We start from the raw sequence: 12,026 nt of genomic DNA, 5'->3' as shown, positions 1-12,026 counted from the left end.
GGAGATGCAACACCTTACCCCATGACCATGGTTTGCTTGACACTTAAAGTCCAACTTCTCCAATTTACCCATGTGACTGAAGTCCCTCATGGCTGAGGCCATCATCACGAATCTATTCTGCACCCCCTCTAAAGCCTTCAGCGAGATTCACACCGTTAGCTGAAGGAGCGGAGCCTCAGAAAGCCGGCAATGCAGGGAATCCTGAGTGCAGGGAACCGATCTCTGATTTAAATTTAAAAAACCCTCCCACCCTCCACAAGACATTGTTAATGAGCATTAAACAAATAACAAAAAATCTTCATAACTAATATCGCTATATCTTTGGGAATAAATATAAATGGGAAAGATACATTTTTATTTTAAAAATCACACTTTGGAAGGCCAATTTCCCAAAACTCTTGTATTAGAAATCATAGAAACCCTACAGTGCAGAAGGAGGCCATTCGGCCCATCGAGTCTGCACCGACCACAATCCCACCCAGGCCTTACTCCCACATATTTACCCGCTAACCCTCTAACCTACACATCCCAGGACTCTAAGGGGCAATTTTTAACCTGGCCAATCAACCTAACCCGCACATCTTTGGACTGTGGGAGGAAACCGGAGCACCCGGAGGAAACCCACGCAGACACGAGGAGAATGTGCAAACTCCACACAGACAGTGACCCGAGCCGGGAATCGAACCCGGGACCCTGGAGCTGTGAAGCAGCAGTGCTAACCACTGTGCTACCATGCCACCCATTGCATGTAGATGTGGGGCAGCACCTTGGCACAGTGGTTAGCACTGCTGCCTCGCAGCGCCAAGGACCTGGGTTCGATTCTGGCCTCGGGTGACTGTCTTGTGGATTTTTCACATTTGCCCCGTGTCTGCGTGGGTTTCCTCCGGGTGCTCCGGTTTCCTCCCACAGTCCAAAAGATGTGCAGGTTAAGTTGATTGGTCATGCTAAATTGCCCCTTAGTGTCCCAAGATGTGTTGGTTAGTGGATTAGCAGGGTAAATGTGTGAGGTTACAGGGAAAGGGTTTGGGTGGGATTGTTGTCGGTGCAGACTCGATGGGCCGAATGGCCTCCTTCCACACTGTAGGGATTCTATGAAAATTCTATGGTCTTTGATTAAGCATTTGGTCCCCTATCCTAAATTGTCTTTGTGACCTTGGTGACAAATTTTCGCCAGATAATAACTCTGGTGAACTGCATTGAGACATTTAACTATGTTGAAGGCACTATATAAATCCAATTAGTGGTTGTTGTGGACGATACTGGTCAGAAAACTGGTCAATCTTGTGCATCAGATTTCTGGTGATGCCAATTTTATGAGCAAATGTCTGTGATCACAGGAGAGAGCTGGCAGCAGAAAATACCCACACATAGCTAAACTATTGAAATGAAGTTTCATGTTGAATATTTTGTTATTTTGCGAATGACTCCACCCACCCATATAGTACAACAGGCCTGGCCTGTTGTGGAGTAATTTTTAAACTGAAGTTGGTTTGAAATGTGTATTATCTATTTTAGCACATAAAGGATTTGGTGATTTAGAATCATAGAATCCTTTCAGTACAGAAGGAGGCCGTTTGGCCCATCGAGTCTGTACCAACCACAATCCCACCCAGGCCCTATTCCCATAACCCCACACATTTACCCTACTAATCCCCCTGACACTTGGGTCAATTTAGCATGGCCAATCAGCCTAACTCACACATCTTTTGATTGTGGGAGGAAACCGGGGCACCCGGAGGAAACTCACACAGACACGGGGAGAAAGTGCAAACTGGACGGGGAGGAATTTGTAAAATGCGTACTGGAAGGTTCTTTGGAACAGTATGTAGATAGCCCAACTAGAGAGGGGGCTATACTGGATCTAGTTCTGGGAAATGAGCCCGGTCAGGTCGTCAAAGTTTCGGTAGGAGAACATGTGGCAAATAGTGACCACAACTCTGTTAACTTTAGGATAGTAATGGACAAGGACGAGTGTTGTCCTAAGGGGGGATTTAGTGTTGTGCTAAATTGGGGGCAGGCTAACTATAGCCGAATTAGGCAGGAATTGGTGGACGTTGATTGGGAGAGGCTGTTCGGGGGTAAGTCCATGTCTGGCATGTGGGAGTCTTTTAAGGAACAGTTGATAAGGCTGCAGGACAGGCATGTGCCTGTAAAAAGGAAGGATAGGAAAGGTAGGATTCGAGAGCTGTGGATAACCAGGGAAATTGAGGATCTGATCAAAAAGAAAAGAGAGGCGTATGTTAGGTCCAGGCAGCTGAAAACAGATGGAGAACTCAAACGGGGAGTTCGAAGGGCAAAAAGAGGTCACGAAATGTTCTTGGCAGACAGGATTAAGGAGAATCCTAAGGCATTTTATTCATATGTTAGGAACAAAAGAGTTGTCAGGGAAAAAGTTGGACCTCTCAGGGACAAAGGAGGGGAATTATGCTTAGAACCCAAGGGAACAGGGGAGATCCTAAATGAATATTTTGCATCGGTATTCACAAAGGCGAGGGACTTGTTGACTGGGAGTGTCTCAGAGGGAGGTATTGACCCGTTAGAGAGAATTTCCATTAGAAGGGAGGAAGTGTTAGGTTTTTTAGGTAACATTAAAACTGACAAATCCCCAGGGCCTGATGGCATCTATCCTCGACTGCTCAGGGAGACAAGAGATGTAATTGCTGGGCCTCTGACGGAAATCTTTGTCTCTTCATTGGACACAGCTGAGGTCCCTGAGGATTGGAGGATAGCGAATGTGGTACCGTTATTTAAGAAGGGTGGCAGGGATAACCCGGGTAATTATAGGTCAGTGAGCTTGACGTCCATGGTAGGGAAGTTGTTGGAGAGGATTCTTAGAGACAGGATGTATGCGCATTTAGAACGGAACAGTCTCATTAGTGACAGACAGCATGGTTTTGTAAGAGGGAGGTCGTGCCTTACAAATTTGGTGGAGTTTTTTGAGGAAGTGACAAAAACGGTTGACGAAGGAAGGGCCGTGGACATCGTCTACATGGATTTCTTTAAGGCATTTGACAAAGTCCCTCATGGCAGGTTGGTTAAGAAGGTTAAGGCTCATGGGATACAAGGAGAGGTGGCTAGATGGGTAGAAAACTGGCTTGGCCACAGGAGACAGAGGGTAGCAGTCGAAGGGTCTTTTTCTGGCTGGAGGTCTGTGACCAGTGGTGTTCCGCAGGGCTCTGTACTGGGACCTCTGCTATTTGTGATATATATAAATGATTTGGAAGAAGGTGTAACTGGTGTTATCAGCAAGGTTGCGGATGACATGAAGATGGCTGGACTTGCGGATAGCGATGAACATTGTCGGACAATACAGCAGGATATAGATAGGCTGGAAAATTGGGCAGAGAAATGGCAGATGGAATTTAATCCAGATAAATGCGAAGTGATGCATTTTGGAAGAACTAATGTAGGGGGGAGTTATACAATAAATGGCAGAGCCATCAAGAGTATAGAAACACAGAGGGACCTAGGTGTGCAAGTCCACAAATCCTTGAAGGTGGCAGCACAGGTGGAGAAGTTGGTGAAGAAGGCATATGGTATGCTTGCCTTTATAGGACGGGGTATAGAGTATAAAAGCTGGAGTCTGATGATGCAGCTGTATAGAACGCTGGTTAGGCCACATTTGGAGCACTGCATCCAGTTCTGGTCGCCGCACTACTAGAAGGACGTGAAGGCTTTAGAGAGAGTGCAGAGAAGGTTTACCAGGATGTTACCTGGTATGGAGGGTCTTAGCTATGAGGAGAGATTGGGTAAACTGGGCTTGTTCTCCCTGGAAAGACGGAAAATGAGGGGAGACCTAATAGAGGTGTACAAAATTATGAAGGGTATAGATAGGGTGAACAGTGGGAAGCTTTTTCCCAGGTTGGAGGTTACGATCACGAGGGGTCATGGGCTCAAGGTGAGAGGGGCGAAGTAGAACTCAGATATCAGAGGGACGTTTTTTACACAGAGAGTGGTGGGGGCCTGGAATGCGCTGCCAAGTAGGGTGGTGGAGGCAGACACGCTGGCATCGTTTAAGACTTACCTGGATAGTCACATGAGTAGTCTGGGAATGGAAGGATACAAATGAATGGTCTAGTTGGACCAATGAGCGGCACAGGCTTGGAGGGCCGAAGGGCCTGTTTCCTGTGCTGTACTGTTCTTTGTTCTTAGTTCCACACAGACAGTGACCCAAGGCCAGAATTGAACCTGGGACCCTGGCGCTGTGAGGCATCAATGCTAACCACTGTGCCATCATGCCACCCCATTTGTTACATTTAAGCATTGTGACTTAGATTAAAATGAGTTCAAACAGGTTTAAAATGTTGCTTCCTGCCACATCTGCAAAGAGGAGTTTATATGTCAACATGCCATGCAGTGAATATGTGTTTGTTCAATTAATTAAAAATAATAATTAATTAGTTAACTTATTACAGTTGGGGGGAGGGAGAAACCAAGAATCCGCAGACTCGTCCTTTCAATGTCAGTTGAGGGGAACTGGATTCGTTCACTGGGACAAAGTGAAATGGGTATTTGAACAATTATGTGCTGAATAAAAAGAATGAGGATGAATTTAGGAAGGTTAGGTCATGCCTCACAATAAGATCATCGTGGGAAAACAGGTCGAGGCCATTTGGTTCATGTTTTAGCTCTTCTAAGAGGATAGGCTCAATCTACTCAACCTTTAGCTAATCTAGCTGCATCTTTTGAGGTGGGTCACTAATACAGTGCAATGGGGACTGTCAATGGACGGTGTCTAAATGGACTTCCAAAAGGCATTTGCTGCACAAGAGATTATTAGCAAAAGTTAGAGAAGATGGAATTGGAAATAATCTTGTAACATGAGTTGATAACTGGTAAGGAGGTATGAGAGAGAGTGAGGGAATAGGGATAAAGGGAATGCATTTTAATCAATGGAATTATTGTCAAGTCATGGCTCCTACAAACCTTTGCAAATCTGCAGCTTTTCACCATACATACCAAAAACAAAGAATTATATTTATCTCGTGCCTTTTGACAACATCAGGCTACCTGAAATGTTCTAGAGCCATTGAAACACTTCTTTAGTCTACTCACTGTTGTTATATCGAAACGCAACAGCCAGTTCATTCACAATAAGATCCTGCAAGCAGCAACATCATAATAACTAGATCATCTGTTTTAATGATGTTGGTTGAGGGATAAATATTGGCCAGGACACAAGTGACTTCAATGTGGGAACAGATTTCTATATCTGAGTTTGCAGATGACACTACATCAGGAAACAGTAAATGGAAGCAGGAAGTTACAAAGATTAGGAGAGTGGGAATAGCTGTGACAGATGGAATTCAATGTGGAGAACTGCCAAGTGATCTACCTGGAATTCAATAAAGTGAAATGGAAATATTTTCTTAATAGCGAGAGATTAGTGAATATGAGAGGAAAAAGGTTAAGGAAATATTGTTCTTTTACTCAAGGGGCATCAATACAAAAAGAAAGAAAGTTGTATAGAGTCCATTGGTCAGATTTGATTGGGAATACTGTTTTCAGTTCTGTGCATTACATCTCATGGAGTATATACTGACCTTGAATAGTACAGTGCAGGTTTACTAGAATGATGCTGGGTGTTTAAAGGGTTAAGATATGAGGAAAGATAGAGTAAATTTGGGTTGTATTTTCTTGAGTTTGGATGGTTAAGGGATGATATAATTGAGATGTATGACATGATAAAAGGATTCAGCGGGGTGAATACAGAAAAACTTTTATCTAACAGGGGAATCCAGAACAAAACAGCACAATCCTAAAATAAGTTCTGCCTTTTAGGAGTGTACTTAGGAATTCCTTTCTTCCCTAGAAAGCTGTGGATGTTGGCTTAATTGAAATTTTCAGGAGTAGGAACAATTTTTTCTTATCAGATAAGGACATAAAGAGATATGGAATAAGGCCCAGTAAATTATTTCAGAAATGTTATCAACTATTATCTGATTGAATGGGGGTATCAGGCTTGATGGGCTGAATAGTTTCCGATGAACATCACAGCTGTTGATTAGGTAGTCTTTTAAGTTGAGCCCAGCATGGGGTCTCTGCCAAAATCCACTGCTGTGTGCCGAGGGTGAGTTATTGGTAGAAAATTTGTAACACAGTCCCACAGCCCAAAGATGTGCAGGTTGGGTGGATTGGCCATGCTAAATTGTCTCTTAGGACCCGACTTTACCAACAATTTGCGCCCGTTTTCGGGCGTGAAATCGCGGTAAAATCGGGCGTGAGGCCTTTATCGCGATCTGCACCCACGTCCGAGCAAATCGCGACTTTACCGACACCCGATTCAGGCGCGGATCCGTTCAGCGCCCGAATCGGGCGACCCGACGATTTAAATGGATTAGCATGCATTTAAATCGATTTAATGAACTGCCCGCCCAACTCTACCATCAAATCCCATCTTACCTTCTTCTGTTCCGTTCCGGATCTGCGCTTTTAGCAACCTGCAAAATAAAAATCCGAAGCCGATTTTTATTTTGCAGGGGAACCTCCGAAGTGGGTTCAGAGCCTGCAACGGCTCTCTGACCCAGATCATCCTCTGAGAGGGGGGGTGGGGGGGGGGGGGGAGGAGGGGGGCGAGTCAGATCATTCTCTGGGGGGGTGGAGGAGGAGTGGGGCGGCTCAGATGTATGTCTGGTTGGAGGGGGAGGAGGAGGGGGTGGGCCGGATGGATCTCTTGGGGGGGAGGAGGGAGGCAGGTCGGATGGATCTCTGGAGGGGGGGAGGAGGGAGGCGGGTTGGATGGATCTCTGGGGTGGGGCAGGGGGGGCAGGGGGGCAGGGGGGGCAGGGGGGGAAGGGGGCGGGTCCGCTGCCACTCTGTGGGCGATCGGTGGGGAGGGAGGGGCAGGGGTGTCCGCTGCCACTCTGCGGGCGATCCCTCCTCTCCACTGGAGGAACAAATCCCTCCTCCCGGAGTGGCTGCATGTCCACTCCGGGAGGAGGGATTTGTTCCTCCGGTGGGGAGGAGGGATCACCCGCAGAGTGGCAGCGGACCCCCCCTGCCCCCCCCAGAGATCCATCCGACCCGCCTCCCTCCTCCCCCCCCAGAGATCCATCCGACCCTCCTCCCTCCTCCCCCCCGAGGATGACCCGACCTGCCCCCCCTCCTCCTCCCCCCAACCAGAGATACATCTCAGCTGCCCCCCCTCCCCCCCCCCCCCCACCAGAGATACATCTGAGCCACCCCCCCTCCTCCTCCTCTCCCCCCCAGAGGATGATCTGGGTCAGAGAGCCGCTCTCTCCGCTTTCTGCTTTTTTTCCCCCTGCAACTGGTTTTAATGATACATCACACAAACAACTAAATATATGCAAGTCAAATCCACACAAATGTAGTCAGGAACAGGAGGCACAGAATTAATGTGACTGGGTATTGTCTAATTAACATTCAAAGCATTTTCTCCTTGCATTTAAGCCATGTAATAGTAGAAATAAAAACAGGAATCTGTTTTTTCATTCCCCTGTATCCTTCCTGTAGAAACACATTTTAATAAATAAATGGATTAAATCATAAATAAAAAACACAACTTATTAATGACATCACAATAATATGTGCATTTGTCAAAGTTCCACTGATGTCAACACCAGTCCAGCAGCCCAGTGATGGTTGTTTCCAAAATCCAAAATTTTGAAGACTACTTTTTTTTCCAGAATTTGCCATAATTGTCAACTTTAAATTCATCTTCAAATTGCTCCTCTTTCATTCTAGCTCTTTTGGGAACATGTTTGCGCATTCTTGCTTTCCTTTCAGCTTCTGGCAGAAGGGAAACATCGACTGGCATCATAATAATTTTTTTAGGCTCCTTGTATCGGATATTGATAGTGGACCCATTAGGTCGAACCAGCAAAACAGGATACAGCCTGGCATAGACCTGCCTTCCAAAGCGAACTATTGATGTTCTATTCGAATTGTTCCGCCTAGGTACGCTGGACACAGGATACAAAGCAGGAAGCAATCTTTCAGAAACATTTAGCTGTAAAGAAGGCACAAACCGCCACAGCTGCGCGCTCCAGCCCAGCGCCCGGGCGCGCTTTTTCAAATTTTTTTCGAACTGCGCATGCGCAGTTCAGAGCTCCAATCGTTCCAGCAGCGCTAAGCCCCGCCCACAGTGCGGATCGGACTGGGGCCGGCTGAAAGCGTATGGGCCCGCTGGAAAGTGGATTTCGAGGTCAGATCTGTACTACGCCCAGATTCGGCACTTGGAATCAAAATGGTAAAATCGGGCCCTTAGTGTCAGGGGGACTAGCTAGGGTAAACGCATGGGGTTAAGGGGATAGGGCCTGGGTGGGATTGTCATTGGTGCAAACTCGATGGGCTGAATGGCCTCCTTCTGCATGGTAGGATTCTATGAACATTCATGCCTGTTAATGGTGACATTTCTTTAAAGATTAGCATTTATCCATTTCTGCACTGAGTTTCTTTCAAACTTGCTGTGTCCCTCTACACTCATTCCTTTATTACCCTAACTTTGCATCCCGCTGCCTTGACGTATTTGAAGGTTAGGTTCCAAATTTTCTTTTACATTATTTGTTAAGTATTTGTGTACTTTATTAACGGCCGTTCTGACACTTGCCATACTGTACTGTAATGGATATTATCTAATTGAGTTAGCCTGTGTGTTTTGACATGTTGCCCAGATGACCTGTTGACCTAAGTTAAATTAGTTTTGCATACCAGCCAATGATGAATAAATAGTTCATTCACTCAATGCACTCAGCTTACGCAACAGCAACTCTTCAAAAAAAGTAATCAAAGCTGTGTAAAAGAAGCCTATGAAATGAGACATGATGGGAAAAAGGAAAGAAGATGTCTTCTACACTGTTCCAAGCCCCATGACAGTAGTTTATCCAGATAAACATTGACACCCCAATTAAAGAAGGAGAAATTAGTACAGGCGGCCAAAAACGTGGTCAAAGAGGTAAGTTTTCAGGAGTGGAAACAGATTTTGGGGAGGGTATTTTGGAGCTGAGGGCCTGGATGGCTAAAGGCACCCCATGGGGTAGGGAAAAGGGCATAGGGATGCATAAGAAGCCAGAGTTCTGTCTTGGAGCATTCTTACTGCATTTCAACCTTCCCATTAATGTTTTTGTGTTGATCTGTAATGGTGTACATGGTTTGCATGTAATGGTAGTAATATAAACCTCAAATTAAATTGATCTTATTTTGATAACTGTGATTATGATCAACTCAAATGTAAATCCTTCATGAATCATAGTAAATTGTAGCAATCAGAGCTGCTATTTACTCCCTATTGATATGGTATCTGTTATCAATGAATTTTACCCAAACCTGTTGCCTCCTCACATCCATGTCTCACAGGACTCTCCACAAATCCTCCCATCCTATCCACACTGGCCATTATGAACACTCATACCCCTCTGCATACTCTCCTTTGCAGGAGAAGTGAGTGTAAAACATTGGCCAGAGACAGAGATGATGTGTAGATGCCGGCGTTGGACTGGGGTAAACACAGTAAGAAGTCTCACAACACCAGGTTAAAGTCCAACAGGTTTATTTGGTAGCCAAAATCACGAGCTTTCGGAGCGCTGCCCCTTCGTCAGGTGAGTGGGAGTTCTGTTCACAAACAAGGCATATAAAGACACAAACTCAATTTACAAAATATTTGTAAATTGTATTTATTTTGTAAATTGAGTTTGTGTCTTTATATGCCCTGTTTGTGAACAGAACTCCCACTTACCTGACGAAGGAGCAGCACTCTGAAAGCTAGTGGATTTTGCTACCAAATAAACCTGTTGGACTTTAACCTGGTGTTGTGAGACGTCTTACAGGGACAGAGACCCAGGGTGGGTGGGAGTAGGGGTGGTGGTTGGGATGGAGGTTTGGGGAGTGGCACTCCAGTGACAGGCATGTCAGCCATTGGCAATGTGTGCACACCATTGGCTGTCAGCAGCGATTTGCCATTAGAGCCTGACCTCCTGGTTTCAGACTTGTCAGGAGCACTGAGCCTCTGGCTGTAAATCCTGTGTCAAGGTCTCACCACCTTCCAGCTAGATCTCCTGTCCATTCCATCTGCCCTGTGGAGGACATGCAGTGTAGGAAGAGGCTGCCGCTGCTGGCCCTCCTGCCAATGATAGCACTGTAGCTGGTGGTCGGGCACCTTGACTTAAATGTCCCCTTTCTTCATTTACTGCCAAGGCCCACTCACACTTCGCTGCTCGCCAGGAGCTGAAGAGCACTTCACTGCATTTCTGTCAGGGACTGAACAAACAAGAAAAGGTTGTCCTCAATCCTTACTCAGGTGGAATTCTGAGGGGCAGACCTCTGGTGAGGGCCAGCATGCACTTGCACAGCTGTATCTGGTACCCCAAGCAGGTGGTCACACTTTCCATGGATGTAGACATCAGCAGAGAAACCTCAGACATCATGGGGGTGATTTTCCCATCCCGACCCACTGGTGGGTCGGGGTGGGAGATACGCATCGCCGGCCTTGTTCCGGCGAACAGTCGCCGGTCAGACCACGCTGGAAACCGGCGGGAAGGCAGCTAAGTCATTTAAATATTTTTAAAATATGTTTTAAATGTATTTTAAATGTAATTATCTGGAACTTACTGGTCCCGATAGCATCTCCCACCCCATCAGGGGTACTTCATTCCGGCGGGGTTTAGACTAGCTCCCCACGTTCGGGGAACTAGTGAGAGACCCGGAGCCCCCCAGGGAGTCGGGCAGTGGGGGGGGGTGTCACCTGGACATGGGCACTCTGGCAGTGCCAGCCTGTGCCCTCTGGCACTGCCTAAGGGGCGAACAGCCCATGCCCAGGGGGCACCTTGGCATTGCCCACCGGGCATCAGGCAGTGCCAAGGGGGCAGGGCCTATTGTGGGTGGGGCCTAGTGGTGATCGGTGGGGGTGGGGGATCCCGCTGCCACTCTGCATGAGGATCGATCTGGGATGGAGGGAGGCTAGCAATCAGGGCAGCTGGCGGGATGTGGTCTGGTGGAGCGGGCCTGCCTCCTGCGGGGGGGGGGTCTGACCCGGGTGAGGGGGGGGGGGCTGTCAGCGGCGGGGGTGGGGGGGAGGGGGTCTGCCAGGGTGAGGGACGTGGGGGATCACCACTGCTGGGGGGGGGGTGGGCTGGACATTGGGGTGCTCAGGTGCAGGGGGGATCAGGGCTGGCCTGGGAATTGTTGTGGGGGCCGTGATTGAGCTGTGGGGGGGGGGGGGGGGGGTTGGGGGGGGGGCTGGGGGGAGCTGGAGGCGCAGCACTGTGGTGTCCCAGGCTGGCCAGCGATTGAGCTGTGGGGGGGGGGGCGCTGGAGGGGCAGCACTGCGGGGGTCCCGGGCTGGCCAGCGATTGAGCTGTGGGGGGGGGGTGGGGCGCTGGAGGGGCAGCACTGCGGGGGTCCCGGGCTGGCCAGCGATTGAGCTGTGGGGGGGTGAGGGGGGCGCTGGAGGGGCAGCACTGTGGTGTCCCGGGCTGGCCAGCGATTGAGCTGGCCAGCAAATGGGGAGTCTGACAGATCGGGACCACTGCACATGCACAGAGCTCCAGATCGCTCAGACCCCGGTGCGAATAGGCCCCGCCCTCCTGGGTTTTTAGTGATATTCAAGATTGGGACCTTTGCAGTGCACAGAGTGCGAAGATTTGCGTGTGAAGTTGAACTGAGAAAACAGTCGTGATCTAGAACAGTTTTCCCACCAATTCAGCATTTTTGGGAGAATCGTCCCCCATGTCACTCGTTGGAGATGGAATCCTCCAACCTCACACAGTGTGGCTGGAAAAGCTGACAGAACATCACACAATTCCTGCTGCTTCCACTCCAGAATGATCCTGTTTGTTAATGACTCTGTGTCCAGCTGAGCAGAGTTTGCAGCACCCTCTGACATCTCCACTGCTCTCCATGTCTCTAATCTCCTTCTTTTGCTTTTTAAAATATCATAGCCTGAATCTTCCAATATGGGGAGCAGCAAATGACTCAGCTTAAACTGCTGATACACGCCAGGATCCTAAGGAAGCCCTGACGTGTTCGCATGCATGGGTGCTTATATGGGAAATGTAAACTTCCAGTGGTAT

Source organism: Mustelus asterias, chromosome 8, assembly GCF_964213995.1.
Source record: "Mustelus asterias chromosome 8, sMusAst1.hap1.1, whole genome shotgun sequence".
In the NCBI taxonomy this organism is placed as follows: domain Eukaryota; kingdom Metazoa; phylum Chordata; class Chondrichthyes; order Carcharhiniformes; family Triakidae; genus Mustelus; species Mustelus asterias.
This window is presented reverse-complemented; position numbering follows the sequence as displayed.